This window comes from Salvelinus fontinalis, unplaced genomic scaffold (genome assembly GCF_029448725.1).
Source record: "Salvelinus fontinalis isolate EN_2023a unplaced genomic scaffold, ASM2944872v1 scaffold_0171, whole genome shotgun sequence".
NCBI classification, from domain to species: domain Eukaryota; kingdom Metazoa; phylum Chordata; class Actinopteri; order Salmoniformes; family Salmonidae; genus Salvelinus; species Salvelinus fontinalis.
Window position 1 is genome coordinate 120,697 of NW_026600380.1, and position 4,918 is coordinate 125,614.

At 44.6% G+C, this 4,918-nt stretch overlaps 1 pseudogene; it reads left to right on the plus strand.

Annotated features, from left to right (window-relative positions):
* Positions 1-737: 737 nt before the first annotated feature.
* Positions 738-1,907, plus strand: LOC129844088 (4-galactosyl-N-acetylglucosaminide 3-alpha-L-fucosyltransferase 9-like; annotated as a pseudogene).
* The last annotated feature ends 3,011 nt before the right edge of the window (positions 1,908-4,918 follow it).

Below are 4,918 nucleotides of genomic sequence, written 5' to 3' on the forward strand. Positions count from 1 at the left end.
GTTTGTCAAGTCAACCAGCGTTTTTTGTCTCAGCTCCTGCTTTCCCAGACTCTCTTTCTCTCGCCCTCCTGGTTTTGACCCTTGCCTGTCCTGACTCTGAGCCCTCCTACCTGACCACTCTACCTGACCCTCCCTGCCGTCCTGTACCTTTCCCCCACCTCTGGTTTACTGACCCCTGCCTGCCTTGACCTGTCTATTGCCTGCCCCTGTTGGATTATTAAACCATTGTTAATTCAACGTTGTCTGCATCTGGGTCTTACCTTCATACCTGATACTATGCCCAACCTTAAATAATTTAGACCGCTATGCCTATCCTTAAGTTTTCATTCTGCTGGTTGAATATGCACTTCCTTTATGTTTGGTTATTAATCTCTTTTATTGCCTTTTATTTAGTTTTTTTATCGCTTTCATTTTTTTACTGTGAAGTGTGCTGCGATTTTAAATGCAAAGTTTGATTTAACGCAATTTGAGTTTGTAGTCAAATCCCTTTAAATTCCCGACTGTTGAATTGGACATGGAATTCCTCCATAAGAGTCAAGTCCAATTTGTGAATTGATTAGACTGTAGATGGAAGTGACCTTATTTCATCAGAAGGAAACCCTGAAAGCCTTAGTTTGAATATTTACATTATCTATAAAGTCATCAATGTCTTATTTTATTTTCCAATGTCTGATGAAGCCAACTCTCAACGCACATCATTATATCTTCATCGGCATTGTGCTCGGTTGTGTCTAACTATGTTCTACCATGGGCTGTCACCATGCCATACAAAGGTACAGTCAGAGGCATCGAAAGATCTCTCTCCAGTTCAACCCAGGTCACAAGACAAAGACACCATACTACTGGTCTGGTTCTATCACTTCGACCTCACATCCTGCAGGTCAAACGTTCAACATCGAAGGCTGTCATCTGACAGTAGACAGGGAGCTGTACAGTTAAGGAGACGCTGTTCTCATCCAACCACAGAGAGATCGATGAGGATTTATCCAACCTGCCCCAAGAACCCCAGGCCCACCTTCCACAAATGGGTGTGGATGAATTTTGAGTCGCCAATGAACACACGTAAAACATCTGGACTGGGGAAACTCTTCAACGTGACGTTGAACTACTGTTGGAATGCTGACATGAAAGTGCGCAAGAGATTAGTCTTCAAGAACAGTGAGATTGAGGAAGACCTACCCATTCAGAAGAAGATTACAAACTGCTGGATTGTAAGCAACTGGAACGAGAACCACTATAGGGTCAAATTTGACCAACTCCTGAGCAAGTTCATCACTATCAACACATATGGAGCCCACTTTAATAACAAGCAAATGAGTCATGAGGAATACACAAGCACAGTGGCCAGCTGTAAGTTCTACTTGTCATTTGACAATACGAGAGAACACATTTTTTACATTTACATTTTAGTCATTTAGCAGACACTCTTATCCAGAGCGACTTACAGTAGAGTGCATACATTTTATTACATTTTACATACTGAGACAAGGATATCCCTACCGGCCAAACCCTCCCTAACCCGGACGACGCTATGCCAATTGTGCGTCGCCCCACGGACCTCCCGGTTGCGACAGAGCCTGGGCGCGAACCCAGCCCAGCCTGGGCGCGAACCCAGAGACTCTGGTGGCGCAGCTAGCACTGCGATGCAGTGCCCTAGACCACTGCGCCACCCGGGAGGAACACCCTGACTATATGACTGAGAAACTGTTCAATGCCATGAAGTTGGGCTCTGTGCCAGTTGCCCTAGGACCGCCCAGACAGGTTTATGAGAAGTTCATCCCAGGTGATGCCTTGTCCATGTGGAGAATTTCTCCAAACCGGAGAAGTTGGCTCAGTATCTACAGAGCATGAGTGAGGATGAATACTCTAAGTTGTTCAGGTGGAGGAAGTTCTTCAAAGTTAATTGATGTGTCTTTGCTATTAACCATGCCTGTAGAGCGTTGCCAATTTGTCCATCAGAAACAGTAATACCAGGTCACAACCAATCTGATCCAAATGGTACTGGGGTTAGGTGCATGAATTGTTTCAGCAAATGAGCAGATATCTGCCTGATCCACTTTAGGCTACGGCCTGTAAAGCCTGCGCTAAATTGGAATGAATAATTTCTAACAGACGTATGTAAATAGTGGTGGAAACCCTTGGTTCTGCAGTAGACTAGAGCTTATTTTGCTTGGACATTGTAATATGACATAATGTCTATGTTAAACATATCTAGAGCCAAGAAACTCAATATTAGGTCAAAGGTGATTGCCTAGAAATGTTAGGCTATTCTGCCCTACAAAGGCAAAATGCAGTAACTACAAATTCGTCAAATATATTTCATCTGTTGTAATGGCCAGGTATATTATCTGATTAATGTGAAATTTAGTTTCCTGACACAAGAACAAGCAAGTCAATCAGAATATATCATGAAGTACCCGAAATTGCTCTCTGTCTAGACAGAAAAAGACTTTGAAGTCAGATTTTGCAGTTACTTTTGTACATAGCTACTGCTTTGCCTTTGTAGGGCAGTATTATGGGTTTGCTTTGTATTGAAATAACATTATTGTGTATACTTTTTTATTTTATGGATGTAACTTTCTTTATTTAAAATGTGTTTGAAGGCATTCTGTTGTGGAAATAAGTTGAGAATGTGTTGGGAGCAGGTTTGGGTAGGTTACTTTCTAAATGCAATCCGTTACGGTTGCTAGTTACCTGTCCAAAATTGTAATCAGTGACATAACGTTTGGATTACCCTAACTCAGTAACGTAATCTGATTACTTTCAGTTACTTTTGGATTACTTTCCCTTTAAGCAGCATTAGAAGAAGACCGCAACTTCTATTACCAATTGAACAACATCTATTGCAGGATAAATCAATGTTAGAGTTTACATAGATGGCCATTAATGGATGTTGCAGATGCGTCGGCCGTGTCCGAGGGGGATCAGGGGTTGTCGGTGAACCAGGTCTTCCTGCCTCGGTCTCCCAGATCCAGCGCTTGGGTCTGTGCCCAGACGCTGTCGTTTTAAACGCAAATCTTTTTGCTCCATGAACTGTGGCCTCTCGCTCTGGCGAAGGGCGGTGTGGGAAAGGAGGGCAACCTCCCCCTTGTTACCCACGTGGGCCCCCTACCTCCTCTCCTCCCCCCATCTGATGATTAGAAGAGCGGAAGCAGGCTATCTACACTCTGAATCAAGGGCCCCCTACGGGCTTGGACCACAGGGATTCAGACCCTGTAAGCCCGTGCATTAATCAGGCCCTGGATACGCACTGTGCAGCCATTGCAAGAGCCATTTTTCCCTGGCTGTCCACTGATTGCTTAAACAATGAATGAAAGGCAGTTAAAACTTCTTCAAATCAACCATTATTGGGTTAAAATACACATACAGTACCAGACAAAACTTAGGACACACCTACTCATTGCAGGGGTTTTCTTTATTTTTATTATTTTCTATATTTTCGCAGATTTCAGCCCAAATAAATGCTTCACAGAGTTCAAGTAACAGACATATCTCAACATCCGCTGTTCAGAGGAGATTGCGTGAATCAGGCCTTCATGGTCGAATTGCTGCAAAGAAACCACTACTAAAGGACACCAATAAGAAGAAGCGATTTGTTGGGCCAAAAAACACAAGCATTGGACATTAGACCGGTGGAAATCTGTCCATTGGTCTGAGTTCAAATTTTAGATTTTTGGTTCCAAACGCCGTGTCTTTGTGAGACGCAGAGTAGGTGAACAGATTATCTCGGCATGTGTTGTTCCCACCGTGAAGCATGGAAGAGGAGGTGTAATTGTGTGGGGGTGCTTTGCTGGTGACACTGCCTTGGATTTATTTAGAATTCAAGGCACACTTAACCAGCATGGCTACCACAGCATTCTGCAGCGATACGCCATCCAATCTGGTTAGCGCTTAGTGGTACAATCATTTGTTTTTCAACAGGACAATGACCCAACACACCTTCAGGCTGTGTAAGGGCTATTTGACAAAGAAGGAGAATGATGGAGTGCTGCATCAGATGACCTGGCCTCCACAATCACCTGACCTCAACCCAATTGAGATGGTTTGGGATGAGTTGGACCGCAGAGTGAAGGAAAACCAGCCAACAAGTGTTCAACATATGTGGGAACTCCTTCAAGACTGTTGGAAAAGCATTCCAGGAGAAGCTGGTTGAGAGAATACCAAGAGTGGGCAAAGCTGTCATCAAGGCAAAGGGTGGCTACTTTGAAGAATCTAAAATATATATATATATTTTTTTACCCCCTTTTCTCCCCAATTTTCGTGGTATCCAATCGCTAGTAATTACTATCTTGTCTCATCGCTACAACTCCCGTACGGGCTCGGGAGAGACGAAGGTCGAAAGCCAAGCGTCCTCCGAAGCACAACCCAACCAAGCCGCACTGCTTCTTAACACTGCGCGCCTCCAACCCGGAAACCAGCCGCACCAATGTGTTGGAGGAAACACCGTGCACCTGGCCCCCTTGGTTAGCACGCACTGTGCCCGGGCCCGCCACAGGAGTCACTGGAGCGCGAGACAAGGATATCCCTACCGGCCAAACCCTCCCTAACCCGGATGACGCTAAGCCGGTCGCGGCCGGCTGCGACAGAGCCTGGGCCCAAACCCAGAGACTCTGATGGCGCAGCTAGCGCTGCGATGCGATGCCCTAGACCACTGCACCACCCGGGAGGCCCTGTTTAGCACTTTTTTGGTCACTTCATGATTCAATATGTGTTATTTCATAGTTGTGATGTCTTCACTATTATTCTCCAATGTAGAAAATAGTAAATATCAAGAAAAACCCTGCAATGAGTAGGTGTGTCCAAATTTTTGACTGGTACTGTATACATTTGTGAGAAGCCATCCACAACAACCACTATCCATAATATGCAAAAAGCTAATAGCTAAATAAGAGAGCAGCAGTGTGATTCACATCAATGC